We start from the raw sequence: 21,546 nt of genomic DNA on the forward strand, positions 1-21,546 counted from the left end.
TTTTATAACAACATGATAGAGTGTCCGTCTTAGGTTGGAGAGGTCAGTGGTTCGATTTAATTCTGTTACATTTGGCGCCTGGTATAAATATATCACAAGTAGATAGGAATGAACAACTTGTAAAGTCAAACAGAGGTTGAAATTCTGGAATTCGAGGACGAATTCTAAAATGGAGCGGGAGGAGGGGGTGTAGTAGGATTAAGTATAAGGGTGCACATATACTTCGTTGCTATTGAGATAGCTTTAATAGCGACGTGGTATAGTGAATGTGTCCATGTATTGCTTGAACTCTGAGTAAGTTTGCCCATAAAGTCCATTCTGTAACATTTTGCATAGAGACGCGCCACAGAATAACTGCATTGTTTATGCTGTCATGATGGTAATTCTAGTTTTTGTATGAAATTGTTGGAACATACTTGTATCTAGAGACAAAGTGACACTGATAAATATTAGGCTAAAATATGTGTAACAAACTGAAAATACTTTAGGCCTGACCGAAAATCGAACCCGGGATCTCTCACACCAAGGCAGATATAACTCACGACAAAATATTTTCTATACTAACATAAAATGGTTGGTTGTATTAAAAGTGATAGTACAGGTCTACAGTTTGAATGTACTTTAAACACCACCAAATATATCATACAAAATGAAAACTACCTAAAACGGAACATCCGTAGCCTTACGGCTTTACGGCCACTTGCCGCTCCAGACAGAAAATAAAAGACAGTTTTGTTATTATTTGCCTTCCGATAACAAAATAGTTCCTGACCGGAGAATAAACAGCCGTGTAGTATTTCAGATTAAGTTTTAAACGAACTTACCCACATATTTAGAGAACAATATACAGGCTCATGAAAGACCGAATTTACATTACCATGTCATTGAAACACCCGTTTCGTTGAATAGAATAATAGCTTTATAACCCATATATGGAGGTATTTTGTTTGAACCATGGGTCATAAAATAAACCGTCTGCTTTGAAAAATAATATAATTGTCGTTCAAGGTCTGTTTGTTCAACAATCGGTACAAATTAATATACTGACAATGTTACATGCAAGGTCGAACTGTTCAAACGCTGAGATATTCATTTATATAAAGACCGATATAAAAATATCTAGCATTGACAACTACTTTGAGAAGTTAACACCTTTGTTCAAATATTTATAAAATATACTCAACCACTGTTCTAACCTTTTTTTTCATCTCTACAACATTTTGACACAATCGAATGAAACTGGAGACATTGTTTAATGATTATTTAAGTCTGGACTTGGCCCTCACGAATATTCCGAATACTTCCGTAAGTTAAATTTCGATGTCCGAACCTAAATAGCGATATAACTAAATATATTCATTTCCTAACTGACATTTTGTTTGCTGCGCAGATATCTAGAAAGACAAAACTTTCAGTTGCCTACCTCGGGATTATGGCTTTGAGGCGGACAAAATGCTATACTGCTTGACATTATGGTTCAACATTTAAAATAATACACTAGTATCCATCAATATTCTATCTATATGTCAGTAAACAATTGTGGAAAATGTCAACTAAAATCTTCAAAAAATGTTAGTTCAAAAGACAAATTACCTGTTACCAGAATTTCCAAATAATAACAGAAAATCCAGGCCTAGAGAAGGACTCCCTCATGAAACGGACAGAAGATGAAAGAATAATCATGAAATGAGTACTACAATATGTCAAGTAAAAAAAATAAATTTAAACATGCTACATATCGAAATATTGTGAGACGAAAAGCAATATCGATACAATAATATTACATTAAATATAAAAAGAAATGGATGAAATCGAAGCCTTGGTATAATACTGGTATGCGCAGAAGTCAGAGAGTCAACAATAACGTCATTGCGTTATCAGTAAACGTGTTAACAGTTACGCACAGCAAAGATAACAATTGTGTGTAAACAATTAAACCGTGACAGATGCAATAACATATTCCCGAAATAGTGCAACTTTGTGCTGGTCGACATGTAGCAAGTAATGCCGTTTGAAGGATAATTTAGCGGCCAACATTACACTCTTCAACGGATAGAATTATGCTTTCATTTAGACATCAGATGTTATTCTGCAAGCAAGAATTAACATTTTATTTGTATGAGAAATAGGTATAAGCTTTGCGGTAGGGATTATTTTTTCAACAAATGGGTGCATATGATTTCGAAAATTTTGAAAATTATCGATATAAATGTACTTTTATGCCACTTACCGCACGGCTCCTTTGTTTTGGTGGAGTTATTTTTGAGAGCGCAGGTTGTTTATCAAATATTAACCTGACCCTTGGGTTAGTGTTTAAATGCAAACTACGCTCATGCTTTGCAAGCCAAGCGTATTTTTTACACATAAAACATTTGTACAACTGTTATTTTGTTTTTAATACGTGAGCTGAAACATCCTCTTTATGATTTCCCTGTTAATAAACTACAAAATGACGATCATTGAAAATGCAAAGAAAATGTATTACAATTTAGCAAAAGATAACTTATTGAACAACTTGATCCTGCTTTTATGAAACATCCAATTTGATTATTTCGAGCAGATAGTAACTTTTATTGAGAAGATGATCGTTCACCTTTCATAGGGTTTAATGCCATAATTTCAACAACTACGGTTATGTAAAGGGGGGTCAGTATATTCTGATATATGCTTAGGTTCTGCATTTTTATTGAGTTGTTCTTTACATGACAGATACGTGTAGGACGAATTCCTACAAGCAAAATTGTTTTCTGTCAAATAACCAATGGAACTTGCCACATACACAAAATGTATTTATTATGAATAGAATAGAATCTATAAGAAGATCCTTTGGAAACATAGTATACAACAAAGCAAATATAATTGAAAGTGCAACATCTTTCACGTCCCATAACACTTGCTTATGCAGAATTCTATTATATAGATATTGAACGAATTTCATGATCTTACAGGACAAGAAAGTATTACACTGTTGCGATAAACTTACTAAACTAATTGAACCGGGCAGACTGGCTGTTTAAGCGATTGAGGTTACAGCTTAATAACTTTTTCTCATGTTTATATAAAAGACCTGTATGCAAAAGACCATTTGAAAAAGATGCAGTTTGTATATCCTGATACTTTCTAGGTGTCCGTTCTTTGTTACCTACTGTAAAGTGAACTTACACATATTCTTAGGACATATGCGCAGTTTTAGAGGTTTTGAAATAGAGTTTATTTTCATATTCACAACCCAAAAAAAATATTTTTGGTATTCGTATAGAAGGATTTTACAATATTATCCCTTATTTTGAACCAAAAAGCAAAGTCTAAAAAGCAGCGTGATTGTTGATATATCGTAACTGCATTTTAAACCAGTTGTCTTCAAGGTTTCCTGAAATAGCACGTGTGATTTAGGTACCCGTGATGCCGTTGAAAAAATAATTATGTAAATCCCCAATTTATAAAAACATAATTATCTCTCTGTGAATTGGTTTTCAACTTATATATCGTATGACTTTGTACAAGTGTTATTACCTTTTTAAATTGGTGAAATTATCTGATTTCTGTTAGATTATATTTTGAAATATTATTATAAACAATAAATTACTTTGGGCAATCCCCACATTTTCCAATTAGTATTCTACTACGTCATCAAAGTTCAAAAACGTTTTGTCAGATCATTTCAGTTGTAAATCGATACGCACACAAAGTGCGTGAATAAGATATGTGTTTAAAGATTTCAGTACTATATTTATTGAGAATTTTTCTACTTGTTTTAATTGATAGAGGTTTAGTCACATGGTAATTTCACTTTATCATCCGGGATTAATTCAAAATAGGGGCAGATATCTTGGGAGACACAGTTGCCGTTTCAGGCGACAAGAATCCACAACAATTAACTACAATGGTTCAAAATAAAGGACATAAAGTTTATGCCGATGCATTTTCTTGTTTTACACAAGAACTTGAGCTCGTAAATGTATTTATGTAATCCTTTGTAGAACTGCATTGTATAATTGATTTGTAGTAGGCATTGTTTAGATAATTGTATGGAAATGTGTTTTTGAACGTACTGAATTTTGTTTGTTACGATGCTACGTGTAGGATACACAAATATTATTTTTTAATATGAATTATATCGAGGAGAACGCTTCAGATTTTTTCTTGTGCATGACATGTTATCTCGTGCGCATGACGTTGTCTCATTCAAATGACATGTTATCTCGTGCACCCGACACCTTACCTCGCACACACGATATGTTTTTCCGTGCACTTGACGTCTTATTACGTGTAATAATCATCTTATTTCGTGCACTCGTGTACCATGAACTTAGCATTCTTATTATAAATATTAAGAAAACCTATATCGAAAAACTATTATAATATGCTTGTCTCAGTTAAAACACGCTTACGCTAAAATGACGTCACGTTCAGGTGCGAAGACGTCAAAGTTTTGGTTGCGACCAAGAAAGAGCGCTACCATATTTCATTTACTGTTTTAACGACATATTAGAATAGAAATAATATATAGCAACAGATTAACACTATTGATCACTCGGGCGATAATACGTGGTATAAATAATTCCACGATGGCTGAGGTATAAATCGTGCATTTATAGTGTTAAAATACTCCTTTGCTATATATTATTTCAAAAGTTTAGGTACATTTTTGTATTTTAGATTAATGAGCACATTTAAGATTTGTGACTTATGAAAATACAACATAAATAACCATTGACAGCTTTCGGTGAATTACTTTAAAAAAAAAGCACGAAGCAATAATGTTGCGTTTTTTCCCTGCATAACGTAAAGTTTCATCTGTTGGTCAAACAAAACTAAAACACTGAGCAAAGCAGAAAAAGAAATCAATTATTTTGCAGTACTACAGCTTATTTATTCATATAAAATCACATTAAAAAGATCTCATTATCATTTTAACAGTAGTCCATCAACAAAATAACATCCTCTCTGTAATTTTAAAATCTGGTATAATATCCCGATCGTATAGAAAAGCATTCTAAGCTTTTATAACCTTACTTTTGCGCATTAGGGTTATGTGCAAAAATGTGATTAGAAAATATATAATTTCACAAACTGCAGGGATTTCATTAAAGTATGAATGGATATTGTTTTGTGTCGAGATTGAAGGCAACATTAATAGATTATTAGCAATACTGTTAATTGGCCAGCTCATTATTTTAGAAATCAGTCAGTTATTAACCGATGTAGTTATACATTTAGACAAATCCTTCTAAATAAGTAGGCGATGGGACCAGAAGAGGGAAGAACACAGGCACATACACTGATGGTTTTGCCGCCGGCTAGTTAGGCAAGCTCGGCAAACGTAGGGCGACCAACGAAATGTTGAAGAACTTTTTCCGTAATTGCAGTGTGTCTGCTGGAAGCTTTAGTTTTGGGTTGGGAAAGTAAGCTAGATGAAAGTTATATTTCCGGGCTTAAAACATACGTAATAAGGTTAATGAATATATGGCCTCGCAATAAAACACTTTCTTAATTGAACATTATCCAGAACAGATTGACAGAAGTGTAACGAGAGTTACCTTAGATATGTAAGATTATTCCTATTGATTGATCCCAAACGTTCCAATCCATCGTTGAGTTGTTTTATAAAGGACTTCAGGTATTTACGTATTCACAAGACTAAAAAATGTGTTTAATTTTAACAGTATTAAAATCGTAGAAGTTTATGAGTCCGGAACTCTTATGCTTTTACAAAAGATATGAAAACATTTATCAATTTATAACTTAATTATAGCAGTGTTAAAACATTTTTAAACTTTGTAATCACCTCAAGGCCATGTTTAAAGTTTAATAGATCGCTACTGTGTATATACTCTATTTAGCGTATTGGTTTTATGTAAAAAGCCCAGGGCTGGAGTAAGAGTTCTTGCTCAATTATTTATAGTTTTACTTTGAAAAGCTTTGAAAATCATATTTTTACTTTCAATATGATTTGTAAATTTTCCCCATTTGGATGGGGATGTACCTCAGGCTACATCTCATGGGGTATATATTTCTCAATTAATTCGGTTTGCCAGAGCGTGTAGTCATGTCAAGCATTTCAATGAACGTAATCAATATATTACAAGTAAACTTCTTCAGCAAGGCTACCGTTATTACAAATTGCGTAAATATTTTACTAAATTTTATTATCGTAATTCTGATTTAGTTTTAAAATTCAATAGTAATTTAAAGACACTTCTGCGAGAAGGTATTTCTAAACCCGTTTTTTATGGGGATGTGGTTTACAAACTTCGTAAGATCTTGGGTCATGGTAATTTTCCAAATGTATTTGAAAAGATTATCAAACGTTTTATTAAAAGAGGTTACGACCCAACTGTTTTGAGACATACCGCATGTTTAGTGTTCAACCCGTTTACATTTGGACACTACGCTTCCCTCTTTGATTGCGTCTGACGGAAGAGGGGGAGGACTCTATGATGAGCAGTTTTTAAATCCTACCAGGACTGAACTGTTTTGATATTTGTCTTCTGGCCTGTTTCGTCGGGCCCTTAAGGGTGTTTCTCTTGTTGCTCTGTCTTCTGAAAAGGCATTGAGTACATACGTTTTTGGTTCTTAAGGTTTGCTTTTTATATATTTATACACGAGCATTTTTGTGTTTAACATGCCATGCCTTTTTGTTTCCATTACGTGTGTTAGAGATTCACCTGGAGGGGATTACTTTTATTTACACTGTCCCATGTCTTTGGAACATGGTGGGGGTAAGAGTGAGGTTGGGTGCGCACCATAACCCGGTTTAAGCTCCCCAGTGGTGTTTTTGCCACTGACCGTTCCAAGGCGGTGCCCCACTGTGTTCCTTTGTTTGTTCGTTTTGTCCTTGTGTGTTGACTTTGTGTGCGCGCGTGTGTGTATGCTTATTGTTCGTCTTGTCCTTATGTGTTGGCTTTGAGTGTGTGTGTGTGTGTGTGTGTGTGTGTGTGTGTGTGTGTGTGTGTTGTTCGTTTTGTCCTGATGTGTAGGCTTTGAGTGTGTGTGTGTGTGGTGCACGCGTTTGCGTGCTGGGGGGTTCGTTTTGAGGAGGCTGCGGTTTGGGTGCGTGGCATTCCCTGTTTGATATTTTTCTTTGTTTTTGTGTGCGCGCGTGTGTGTATGCTTATGGTTCGTCTTGTCCTTATGTGTTGGCTTTGAGTGTGTGTGTGTGTGTGTGTGTGTGTGTGTGTGTGTGTGTTGTTCGTTTTGTCCTGATGTGTAAGCTTTGAGTGTGTGTGTGGTGCGCGCGTTTGCGTGCTGGGGGGTTCGTTTTGAGGAGGCTAGGCTTTTGGTGCGTGGCACTACCTGTTTGATATTTTTCTTTGTTTTTTTACGCCGATAGAAAACGTTGTCATTCAGTATATGAAAGATATAACATATACGTTTCTAAATTGACCTTTAGCTTCAATTGAATCTAATGTTCTTTTTAAAATTTAGTTGTCACTTTTGATTGATATCTTTTTGAGTAACATCATTTGTTGTAAATAGCATTCTATACTTCATATTATTGTACACATCATGTTTGATATATGGCCGTGTACGTAGAGAACAGTTGTCATAGATCTATTTCGAGGGAAAAAGTACAAAAGATATTTTATTGGTTGTTTTATGTAGTTTTAATAGAAATATATAATTTGATTATCTTTCAAGGTATTGCAAGCCGTGAAAAAGTCACATGTAGATATCAAATCATATATTTTGCAAACAGAACTTAAACGTTGAACTTTCAAGACCTGTTTGCTGTATGTGTCATAAAGTAAACCGTCTACATTGAAAGATGATCTCTGTTCATTTTATTTGCAATCCATGTTATCTCGAACATGCAAGGCTTTCACATTTAGCTATAGATTTAACCAAACTTTCTCTTTCTACAGATGAATATTTTATCAGTTGCAGGAGGAATTGTACAGACAAGCCTTTCATCATTTATGCGCGATATATAGCATTTGAAAACAACAACAACAACAACAACAACAAAACAACTCCAACAACAATATAAAACATATTTCAAGGACATCATAAAAATTGAAAAATAAACTTGTGAGTCATGCACTATTTGCTATTGTAAGCATGATTAATATTTGCTCCAAAGGTATGTTACAGTTACAAATGTATGGAGACAATCAGGTTCATTCTTTTGATGTTCGAGTCTTAACACTTACTTTCTTTCTATGAGTTGATGATGTATATTTTTTCTTCGAAACATCGAAACATGTACCTAACTCGGAAAATGCAAGAAATTCTCTCAGTTCATTATCAATCCAAAATTCCTGACATTTTTTTTCCGTATTTAAGAAAAATCCATTTTGCTTTTCAAGCTATATTAATACAACGTTCTCCCAAAACCATAAAAGTGATTTAAATATCAGCCTGATTGTTGATTTATCTAAATGACATTTAAGACCAAGTGCATTTATCTCTAATATCTTCATTGATAATATTTAAGGTCTTCTGAAATATGATACATGTAATTTAGGTACCCATGGTGCCATTGAATGAAAATTGATAATCTGTATTTTTTTTCATTTGAGGCCCCTTGCGGGTAACCCCATTTTTTTTAATACATGATACTTAAACATACAGTTCAGATATATATACGCAATCTTGACAATATTATGGTTAACATAGTATTATTTTCAATTTAGATTTAAATATCATGTATTTAATAACATGAAAAGTAAAGAAAAATAATGATATTTTTGTTGCTATCCCACTTAATAGAAGAGTTTAGAAATAAAATAACATGAAAAAGGACTACGTCAAAAAGGATAAAAAGGACAAAAGAAAAAAAAATGTGTGGGGGGGTGGGGGGGGTGGGGGGTAATGATTGTATCATCTTTTACACTGTTGTAGATGTTTAAAAGATTGAACAATTGAGAGACAGTAATGAGATGTCAAAGGAATCTTTGCCATTTTTGTTTGAAGAGGTCTAGTTTTTCCTTTCTAAAAGCTATTTCTTTTTCCAGTAAGATTCTGTTTTCTAAGATCTTAGTAAAACTTTCTATTTTTGGGATTGTTTTACAATTTTTCATTTGCAGAAAATAATACTTACACAGAATAATTATAAAATTTATAGCGGCACAAAAGGGGTTGAAAATATTTTCTTCTATTTTTGTTTACTTTCTTTTTCAATAAGTCTTTCCCATTTTCTTAGTGGACGAAATGTTTCTTCTTTCATATTTTTTATTTGTATATTATATAAGATTTTATTTGGATATTTCATTTTCTTAACCCTTTCCATTAAAGTTTCATCTCTATTTTGTGTTATTATTTCTTCTCTTAACTCTAATGTCTTAAAAGCAGATATGGTACGAATGATCTTGTGATAATTCAAGAAACTATGCATAGAAAAATTGTACATTTGCCGTGCCTTTTCAAAAGAAAAAAAAGTTGTTTGACCTAAAGTCATATAATTGTTCAACATATTTAATCCCTTTATCATACCATTCTTTAAAAAATATGGTTTCATTACTACTTCTTATATTTGAATTGTTCCATATAATATGACGGTTTATGGGAATGCAGTTTTCATAGTTCATACTAGTATTCTGGATATTGAACCAAGATATAAAAATGTCTTTTGGGAACAGATTTTTGGCACATATCGCTTTTATATCTTTCGTTGCTAAATTGCAATCAAAAACAAATTTTCCACCATATTTTTCCAAATACTGATTGTAGAAGAGTTTCCATAAACCTTGATTGTTTTCATCAATGATTCTTCTAACCCAGCAAGCTTTTATCGAATTTAAAAATGCATAAATGTCTGTCAATTTAATTCCTCCATTTTCATAAGATTTCATTGATAATCTTTAAGGTCTTCTGAAATATGATACATGTAATTTAGGTACCCATGATGCCATTGAAAGAAAAATATGTAATTACCAATTATGAAGAAAGAACATAATTATCTCATTGTGAATCGGTTTTTAAACACAAAATGTACTAGTACTTATATATCGTATGACTTATAACGACTGAACACGTCAAAAATGCAATTGGCATATAACAGAAGCATGGTCATGGTCATTTATAATACCATATGTAGCTGTCTCAGAAAGCATTGTTCTAAATTAAATGAAACGATATTATAAATAGAGTATAATCTTGTTTTGATAAACACATTACAAATAAACTTTAAACGATTGATGCTACCAAATCAACACCAGTATCTAACATTTATGTCTTCGAGGGCATACATTATAAATGAACGAAATCCCGTCTCAAAATTCAGAGTACGGTGTGCAATACAGATTGCGTGCAATTGCTATCTTGCATATACGTAATTTTTGACAGATTTGGATACACTAGCTGCACTTTTCAACCACCATTACGCTTGTCATCTTAAATTTGACGTCAGTAGACTGAATCTAATGATATGATGGAAATGAATTGTTATTTGTTTATGGTAGATGAGTAGAATTCTCACCTTCCGTGCCCCCAAAGTATGTTTTTGTATGCGGTCGTTTATTCACTTATGTTTTTCAATTTCCATATTATATAATTGTGCTTCGTTATTCGCAGTCCCCAACTGCTGTGTAGTTTAACGAGGAAATATATAAATAGAGTGGATTCCCAAGGGATTTCTATTTTCTATCTCCTCGCTGCAAACTGGAGAAGATCTGTGGACTTATTCATGTACAAGCATATATGTGACGTCGTCTTTGAAAACCGGTCCAGATGCGGCATGACGTAATATCGAGAAACAACGTTTAAAGTTGCGCCAAGTTTACGCGCGCAGCTTTCTTACACATGTTTTAATTAGCAAAAGTTTGACCGTTAAAGTACGACTGCTTGTTACATGATTGATGACAGCCTACTACAGAAAGACTATTTAGACATCAGACCTGTAAAAAAATAGTGGTATTACGCCTGAGGCAAAATCAGTTGTTTCCCCTTCGCTATGTTTCCGGTTTCGGATTTTAACAGTAAAACAGGGAAGCATGTGAAGTTTACTTTTGTTTAACTACCTTTTGTTCAACGATGAAGGGATCTTAGACTTGTAATACTGTTTACTGATTTGGTAAGTACCGTTTATAAACAGTTGTTAATGAAGTTCTCTAATATATTTGAAACTTTCACTGAAATAAGTCGTTTTTTTTTACCCGGAAGTGAATCCAAAACATTTATGAAATTTATCTTGTGGCCACTAAACACAGATGATTCCACAATGACTGTGTATTTAATATAAAATGGCCAGTTGGGTTATCACAAAGATTATTGAAGGCAGGCAGCTTCTTACTCGAGGTGACCAAGATTCATCAAATTAGTTCATTGTCCATAGTAAGCATTATTATGGAAAAATACAATATACATGTAGCAATGATAATTAATAAATTTGATGCAGACTTATAGATGCCTGCCTGTGTCACATCATTTCTCGAAAAGTCCCCTCTCACGTAGTAGCCAAGGTATTTTAAAAGGAAATATGCAGATGTCCGGTAACCGGACGCCTAGTCTAAATAATGAGACCTCGGGTAGACCGATTTTACATTTTGATATTTTACGTTGTCTACCTAGAGGTCTCAACCAGAAACAATCAAAATTGTGGTGGAAACTGTGGTCGATTGAAATTACGATTTATCAGTAGTCACGATTTTTTTTTTAGCCCTAACAACTTGCCTGTTGTTTTAAATCATAAATAGTAAATAAAAAACATAAGAACAGGACATATTTATCAAGAATTTCTGTTGTAAGAAATTTAAACCTCTAACGTTTCAATCGTCTTCATGTAATGGCGGTCGGAGGCGTGACCAATGAAAACGCTTCGTGTAGTAATGTGTTTACCGGTGATCGGCCATTTTCCAATATGTAGTACACTCGTGTTAAACCTTGGCATTTTTTTAACTGCCATAGTTTGAATTTTTCTCAAGAAATCTCGGTAATATATACATCACTGAAAAGGAAAAAATACAGGCTTTCTATGTATGTATTTCTTATTTTTATCCGTTGCATTATTATAACATAATTCCCGCCCAACGGATTCCATTGGGTGTTACTTACACAAAGAAGAGGACAGTGCTATCACATTCTTTACCTTTTCTGGTTTGTACTCGGAGGCGGATATCGACAAGTCAATAAAATATAACGATATTCAACTCTCGAGTACAATTATTTGGACTACCGGACGCCTACCCTGCATTCTAGCTGTCCGGCAACAATACGACTAGCCTCTCCGCGAATGTTTTTCTAGCTGTTCGGCCATCTTTTTATATACGAATACTGTAAGGAAAAAAATTTATTGTATCATTTTTTGGCATAGGTTTGAATATTCACCTGCAAGGCGTATACAGTATTTTAAAAATTGATTACCGGACACCTAGAAAACCCCTATAGGATAGAAATTTGGATAGGCTAGGCGTCCTGTTACCGGTTGGCTAGAACACCGGCTAGGTTTCTGGTTACCGGATCATGATCCGATGTCTAGACACTTCCATTTATAAAATGGTAACTGTTTTGCTGTGGGTCTTATAAGTCATGTTATTTCTGTCATGTGACTACTCTCTTTTTCTATTATTGTTGATTCAGAATGTTTTGTAACAGAATGATTTTTTTTTTTGGATAGTGGGAATTTATGCCATATAATGAAAATCTTTTTAATTTTGAAATTTTTGAGCCTTGCTGTGTGTAAAACAATTTATGATCCTGTAAAAAGTAGATTCATAGTATAATAACTTTTATAGTATTTTGTGGTAAGTTAATGAAACCTTTCACAATCACATTATTAATTTAGTATTCATGAAGTTTTTGATTTTAGTGATGTTGACAGTACATGTAATGTATCTTCTTTCAGATTATATTCCTTGTTCCTTTGATGGTTAATTCCACTATACAGCTGGTTCATATACCCTACAACAGCCAGGAAATTGGCCTGTTTACTTTAAGATCCCAAGAAAATGTAACATATTTTGGATGTGCTTTGAGGAATCAGGTAAGTAACATGCAGCTAATGGCTCTTATTAAAATTTTAATGCAATATATTATTTATTTATACCTCTGTCTAGGTTTTGCTGGAGTCAATTCAAAATAAGTCTACTTCTACACTAATGATTTGTACAATGTATGTACATGTACTATGACTATTAAATGGCTTAAACTGACATAACTGGCATTATTGAAATTTAATTTCAACAATCTGGTTTTGAGGAGGATCAGTTGATGTAAAGTCTTCATTACATTGGCTATTAGCCTGAGAAAAGTCTGTGGCACTCAATAAGTACATGGATGATTTGAATGCTTAACACAACATGTGTATAAGTTGATATCTCATTAACTTGTAGAATATAGTTCTAAATAATAGGAATTTTAATTAAGTATTCAAAGTAAATCAATTAATTTTAATTTAGTTTAATTGTAATGTGATTATTTTCAAATTAATTAACCCATATGCTTGACTTAGACATTGTGATGTGATTGAATTTTTTTACCAGTTTTATTACACCAAAAATATAGATTAGAATGAAGACTGTAAAGGTTCCTGAGATACATGAAGATAACAGATACTTTTACCAAAGACTTTTAAATCTTTTTTCAGGAATGCAAGTGTTTCCTCTTGTTTATGAAGCAACTCAGTTGGTTAAGGGGCAGACAACTTGTGAGCATGGTACATCACTACCTGTATTGGTATTCCATTTTGACAATGTTGCTAGCTAGAATAGAAATAACATCTTGCTGTGGTACAATCTGTGGAGAATTGTACTAGGTAACAACCATTTTTGATAGCTGTTAAAACAGTGTATACTTTTAACCCTTAGGCTGCATAAGGCAGCTATGTCTGTCTTTGCAACCAGTGCAGATCAAGATCAACCTGCACACCTGTGCAGTCTGATCATGATCTGCAGTGTTTGATACTTTGCAAATTTTCTATGAGAACCCCCTATAAGGTATAAATGGTACTGTCTCTATTTAAAGATGGAGTAGTCAATTTTACAAATTTAGCAGGTTAAGGGTTAACCCAATAAATGCAAAAAAAATGTTTTTTTAGAACATCCTATTTGCAGTAATCAAAATCTACAAACGAAGTACATTGTATATACTGACAGCACGCTGTTGTCAGTCTGTTTGTCAATATTTTAGAGCATTAGTTGTAAAAAATTAAAGAATCATCTATTATCAAATAGTGATAACTCTGCTTTTATTAAATTAAAATAAAGAGACTCCTAGGTTAGTTATTTAAAATAATATGCTTAATTATTTAAAATAATATGTTTTACTTATTTGTTACAGGATATCACAGATCGATTGAATATTCAACAATGATCACAGACCATGCAAAGTTTGAATCTGACTTGCACTTTTGAATTTAGAAGAATCTGTGGAGGAGGGTGAATGCTGAGACCTTTAATAATACATGATATTGCTGACACAGTATGTCAGTCATGAAAGAAAGGCCATAACACTGCACAGTTGGTCAACAATGATTTAAATCCTGTCACATTCTGCCAGTGGAGAAATATCTTATCACAATATTTTAAACTTTTGAAGAAGATAACCAAGTAGGCATAGGAAATAGAGATCAATATAATTGCACCTTTACTAATCCTACCAGGTGTTCTGTATTACAAAAGTGGATCTATTGTGACATTTTGATACAAGCAAAACTGTATTATCTGCACTATTATTTACCTACTGGTACTTCGTTTTATTATTGGCTTGTTAAAAGTTAATTTTTTACCATATGTAAGTTGACAGAATCATAGGAACCATGTCTTGAGGGGTAAATCAAACACAAATTAAATAAATCCGTAATGATTTTGTTGTGCAAAAAAGTATGATATTGTGTCTTAAACAGTTTTCATTTTCCACTCAATTGTGTAATTGCAAGGGAAGTAAACTAATAGATCTCTACTTATAAGTACTAGCCTAAGGCAAGAGTTGTCATTCTTTGCGGATCACAACTTTAAATTAAAAATTAAAACTTCTGTTATTGATATTAACAAAACTATCATAAACTTCACATTTGTGAAATCATTTTTGGTTATTTCAAGGACTTGGAAATTAATTTCTAGACTTTATTTAATGTAATTCTATCATTGAAAATTTTAGGGCCTATCTCTAAACCAAGTATTACCACTTTATCATGTCTGCAGAAACACCTGGATTGTTAGTGTTAAAAGTGACAGTCCAGTTAACTTACTAAAATCTACTCCCCCTTGCTAAACGAATATTATTGACATGGAATGACAAAAGCCTGACAGTGGTACCTGTATGAACTCATAAGAGAATAGTATTTGTCTGAAAAGTCAAAGGATTCTGTTTGTCCCAAGCCACTTCAACTGAAAACTGAAATTGTGATTGGCGAGGAATTTTCTGAGAACTGAAAAAAGGAAGTGAATGTAAAAGATAGAAATTGTTGTTGAATTCAAACGTTTTAATACACAACACTTTAGCCTGTCTTGCTGTTCATATAGATGTGTTTAGCTGTTAAGTTTGGTTGTAGTTTCAGTTACCTACATTAAAGTATTGGCTGGAAATAAATATTTACTTTTCATCAAAGTTTGTAGCAGTGTAACCTTCATCAAAAGTTAAGCTGTTGTGTTAATTATTAAAGTATTTTTAGAAAAAGGAATTTAGTATGTATGTTGCCATGGTGACATAATTCAAATTATATTTCATTGAAATTATGGATTTGTATTTCAATAAGGGATCTACAGTATATAATGTAATGGTAAAAGAATGTTCACTTTTTTGTATTGTCAGTTATAACTAGCCAGTGAAAAAAACAGATTATGAGGAAAGGGATGACTGAAATGTTTATTCTTACATAACTACTTTTGTTACAGAACATGGCTGTTTTAAATTTTTTATGTGAAATTTTCAGATTTCTTTCCTGAATACTTCTACTTTCAAATATTTAACTTATTAGAAATACTTTTTTTTAAAATAAGCTCTTGCTTTTAAAAACAAAGAAAAATATCAAACAGGAATGTAGGAAAAGGGAATTTAAAACATATGTTGCCATGGTAACACAATTTTCCTAGAAAATATGGAAACATTTTAATTAGCTGTACTTTCTAGTATTCTACTTTAAAATAAGCATAAACAATAAAAAAAATCAATAGTAATATATGTTTCATTTATTTCAAAATAGTTATTTATTACCAGCAGGTAAAAGGCAAGTTAAGAAGAAACAATGACAGAAATGTCTTATTCTTATAGTTATTACTCATGTTACAAACACTGTCGTAAAACAAAACATTTTAATTTTTTAACATGAAATTTTAAGATAATATTTTTGAATACATACCACTTTATATTATTCAAGTTATCTGAAACACTTTTCCAAATTTAGCTCTTTTTTAAAGTACTATTGTAGAAAACAGAATCAAATGCATATGTTGCCATGGTAACATAATTTAATAATGTTTTTTATAGAAAATGTGAAGGACTTTAGCCAGCTAGATCTTTGCACTTTAAGTGAATATCTAAATATTCTTTGTAAAAGAAGATTCATTTAATTAAAAATAGCCAGTGATTACCAATAACTGAAAACACAAACTGAAGAAACAACGACTGAAATAGTTTATTCTTGTGGTTATTACCCATGTTACGAGATCTGTCATAAAACCAAACATTTTATATCTTTTCACATATAATTTTCAAATTTTACTTTCGAATACATATACTTCATTATATTCAACTTACAAGAAACATTATTTTAAATTAAGCTTTTATTTTAAGTACTATTGTAGAAAAAGCAATTTATTGCATATTTTGCCATGGTAACGCAATTTGAACAATGCTTTCATAGAAAATATGAAAGATTTAAATTAGCTGTATTTTTCTGTTTTAAGAAAGCATCACAAAAATAAAATTTCATAGTAATAGAAGGTTCTTTTTTTCCAAAGTAGTCATTTATTATCAGCATGTAAAAGACAAGTTATGAAGAAACAATGACAAATCTATCTTATTCTTATGGTTATTACCCATGTTGCAAAAACTGTCATAAAACCAAACATTCTTAATATTTTCATGGGAAAGTTTTCAGTTTATTTTTGTAAATATATATGCCTTAAAATATTTTACTTTTTAAAATCCTTATTTCAAGCTAACATGTTTTTTTTAAGTTTTATCATAGAAAAGGGATTTTAATATATTTGTTGCCATGGTAACACAATTTTAGAAATATTTTTATAGAAATTGTTGTAGATTTTAATAGATTATCATTTTGTGTATTAAGAAGGGATCTTACTTATATCATGCAATTGTAACAAAAGTTAAACTTATTTCAGAATTGTTAGCCATTACCAGTATGTGAGAAATAAACTAGAAAGAAAGGATAACTGAAATGTACTGTTTTTATCTTTAATCTCTATGTTACGAAATCTGTCATAAAATTGACAATTTTGAAGATTTTCATCTGAAATTTTCAGGATTTATTTCTGAATGAATATACTTTCTAAATATGCAAAAACCTGAAAATGTCAAAATTCCTCATCTGGACCCATTTTCCCAGTCATGGTCACATATATGTACAGAATAAAAAGCACAGAGCATTCATTCCGACAATCATTTTGATAATAAGAAATAATAACTTCTATACAATAATACTAACTATATTGTTAAAGGTGACGACATTAATCACACTCCCGAAATTCAATACATGATGTAATTTGACATTAAAGACAATGCCGTATGACTCAATTGAAACGGTTTTTTCAAAAGCGCTATCCGGATCAGTAAACTGATTATCTACTCCTTTTTGTATGACTTCTTGCAATCTGGCAGAAGAATAGTGTTTAAAATGATCAAAATAACAATAAGGCAAATAATTTTAGATTTTGTGCCAGTTTTAAATGTGAAACAAGACTACTACATGTATCGTACGCCATAGATTAAAAATATAAACTGAATAATCAGATAGATAACAATGTTTAATATTACGGTTTGAATTTTAAGACTTTGCTTTTTACGACTCGAACATTTATACATGATCATTTGGTATAGAACGTACTCAGCATTTCAGTTAGTACCGTATGTATTATTATCCTTTATGACTTTACTAAGTCGATAAATGTATCAGAACAAGAATTACTCGAAATTCTAGAACAAATTCCATTTACATTCATAACTCATGCGCTTATTTGATACATCCCCAATATTTTCTTCAGATATAATCCACTGCTTCTCACGTACATAATTGTATAGTCTTTATTACTAATTTTGTTTGTTCATAAGATTTCATATTAGGCAAATGCACCAATACTTTATAATGCTTGCTTTCATTTGGAAAAAAAGCACATTTTACGTTAAACCTTGTATTATAATGCTTACTTGTCTCTAAAGAATATGTTTGTACTTATGATATGTGTAATTGTTGGGTTCTGCTCAACACGGAATTAGAGGGGCGGCGACTATAGCATGAATTACCACTAGTGTCCATAAACAGGCGTGCAACATTTCATTTTAGTCGTGTTGGGCGATCTTGGTAGTTTCCCTTTTATCTATCTTATTTATGACTGAAATAACGAATAGTGCTCACACATTTATAATTGTCAGTTTGACGCGTCATTTTAGTCTATGATCTTTGAAGCGCAGGATGCTTAATATACAAAAGAAGGTAACGCATCAGAATATTGTAGTTACTTCAGAAACTTCACCAAATTTCGGTATAGGAAAATGTGTTGCAAGGGTTACTGAGAAAGGATAAGAACACTGAAGTGTTTTTTTTGCGTTTTGATGTCATTTGCCGATACCTGGCATTTATGTACATTAAAACAAAACATTTTCTGCAGTCATAAACATACGCATTTTTTAAATAAATTAAATGGTGTTCGAGTGGCCACCCAGGATATCTTTGCTAGCTATGTACAAATTTGGGATATTATAAACTATGTTTACAATTCTTGCGTTGACACCTTGCTGCATCAGAATGTTTTAATGATTTTTTTGTTTTCTTTTTATCCTTAAATGCAAGCAGTGATTTTTGGACCTTTGCACATTCCCTGAGAACAGATAATGTGCAAAGTTTAAAGTTATGAATTTTAGGGATGTAAAACAAAATTTCTTTTTGTTTGGGCACACATAGATATTTCTCTGTTTAGCAGTGTAAAACAGTCTGTTTTCTGCTACATGTATTGATATTTTTGTTAATTGTTTGCATTTTATTTTTTTCATATACTGAATACCATCATTTCTGGTAGTAGACTTGAACTAATTTTTGTTTCTTATTCGTCAAACAAAAATGGGTCGAAAACAATCATAAAAACAATATCTTAAACGATTATAATAAATCATTATAATGTTTTGTGGGTGTTGTATAAATATCCAAAGTAATATGATACCGCACTAAATCTGGTACAATACTATGTCTCGTGCATTTTCGAAGTAAGTACTAAACATCGGTTCGGTCAAATTTTAAAATTAACTAACATATTGCAATGCTATCATTTACATGTTAGCCGTTTATAAACAGTAAAATGTAATAAACGTTGGTAGTTTTGATACACGCACAATATTACACGAAAGCCTGAGCGAGTAACTTGTTATCTCTAGCGCACGTGATTCGAAGTTGTTTACTCGCGGTAATGAGTCGAGCGTTTAACATAATACGCGTGCGCATGCGAAAAGAGGACGTATGTGCGAGAGGATATGCTGTGTGCTAAAATAAGATGTTGTGCGTTCAAAGTAAGTTGACGTGCATTCGAGAAAAATGCCTTGCAAATCAGATTAGATGTCCTGCACTCGAGACAAGATATAGTACGCTAAGGAAAAGATATCCTTAGCTCGGAAAATAATATCATCTGTTTGAGAAATGATGTCGGGCGATTCAAATAGAATATTGTGAGCTCGAGTAAAGATGATAAGATGATGTTTGATTGGGACTGGGTGCCATCCTACACTTTCTGCGCTGGAGAAAAGATGTAATGTTCAAATCGGTCTAGCGAAAATTCAAGCATACGGCCCTATCTTTTTTATTTGCTGAATTTTCTAAGTTTATTCTGAAGTTTTGAAAAATCAGAGTTATACCAAATTCGACATTGAAAAAAGCAATTCGAGCCGATCTGGCAGAACTACCTTAATAAATAGTCAAAATTTCATTCCAGAGGTCATGAATTCTGCAGATCGTCTCGTTGAAATAAACGAATGGTGCTAGTAATATGGTTTTTTTTAATTAGTGATTTAAAAGATAAGGAACGAAAACAAAAATAAGCTTTTTCACATTCACCGTTTCCTTGGACCTAGTGAGTTGGGTTATACACTCTGCACGTTGACTTGATGAGAAAAATATTAGATTTGAAGCAACATCTCTCCAGTGGTTCAGAAAATATGGAGTCGACATGAAGGAGTATGGACGGGCCGACAGACATGCGTTACTCGACTAAAATAGCCTTAAACATAAGAATTCAGGTAGAAACAAAATTCAAAAGTTGGGAGAGATCATCTCTTTGCTGATTTTGGGTTGTTTATTGGAAAGATAAACAATCTTTATCATTGATAGTAAATATAGATGCTTACATTAAGCATAACTAAAATGTACATTTGGTTAAAACCTATACGTATATAACATGATAAATCAACAGTTATCACTTACATAGTCTATGATTATAATCATTGTCATTCAAGTGTATCAAAAATGTAACGTTTTACGTAAAATTATATTGTTCTCTCCTGACTTTAAATGTGAAGTGTGTTAAGGAGCCATTGTGACCAAGTGGTTAAGTTTGTTAATTTCTATTCTCTTGCCTCTCACCAATAAGTGTTCGAAGTCACATTTGGAATATTAAATTGTAAATGTGAAGCAGTCCAGATTATTTGCATGAACGTCAAATCTTTCATATAATTTTACTTATTAAATCTAAATGATGAGTTATTTTTGTAAATTCTGCGGTTGCTCAGCCAGGAGTTATATAAATTGATATTTGCCGACTGTTGAAGAAGGGCGGATACAGCATTCTTAGAACGTGACAATTTCTTTTTGGATCTCTGTTCCTACTTTAACAGTAGGATTGAAAAGAACTGCTATGTTGTAATATTATCTTTCAATTAAAATCGATCAATCCTAGAATGCAGCTCAACTAAATACGCTAACAGATTCTGGCGATGTCATTTCCGTTTACAATTTATGCTTTACAAATATCTGTATTTTATATATATCAGGAAGTTGGCATACATGTAAAATAAACAAAATATTTGCAAACTTTTCACTGAAACAGCTATCAAAGAACATTCATTTACAGTAATATACAAAACTGTCTTAAGGTTTCGATGGAGGCCTTGAGAAACAAAAATCAAACAACACCAAATCATAGAAAGAAAGAGTTGTTTGACATGAAAATTGAACAGCATATAAAACATGTATATTACTTTACGAAACAAGTGTCAGTATACTGATATAAACATTGAATTCCGGAAAAGGGCTGCCTAAAGGGGCTCCACTTCCGGACAGTTAAACGCCTTTAAAAACTCACCATTTTCAAAGAACAGTTACACACGTTCGTTTTGATGCATTTGCAACAGCGTGCGAGTGGTGAAATTTCGCATAACAAGGTGGAACACAGTTTTCAGCAATTGTTTACCTTTATTTCTTTACAAATGGCATTCATTTTCAAAGGG

The 21,546-nt window shown here is 32.4% G+C and overlaps 1 protein-coding gene and 1 long non-coding RNA gene across 2 annotated transcripts in view; one reads left to right on the forward strand and one right to left on the reverse strand.

Moving 5' to 3' along the window:
- LOC128548832 (uncharacterized) overlaps positions 1–21,546 on the reverse strand; it is a 242,259-nt gene that overhangs the window by 91,794 nt on the left and 128,919 nt on the right. The gene's annotated exons all lie outside the window — the stretch shown is intronic.
- Positions 10,880–14,483, forward strand: LOC128549182 (uncharacterized). Its single transcript, XR_008367516.1, has 4 exons — positions 10,880–11,014; positions 12,785–12,922; positions 13,526–13,693; positions 14,218–14,483. It is a non-coding gene; the product is annotated as an uncharacterized LOC128549182 (long non-coding RNA).

This window comes from Mercenaria mercenaria, chromosome 15, assembly GCF_021730395.1.
Source record: "Mercenaria mercenaria strain notata chromosome 15, MADL_Memer_1, whole genome shotgun sequence".
Classification (NCBI taxonomy): Eukaryota; Metazoa; Mollusca; class Bivalvia; order Venerida; family Veneridae; genus Mercenaria; species Mercenaria mercenaria.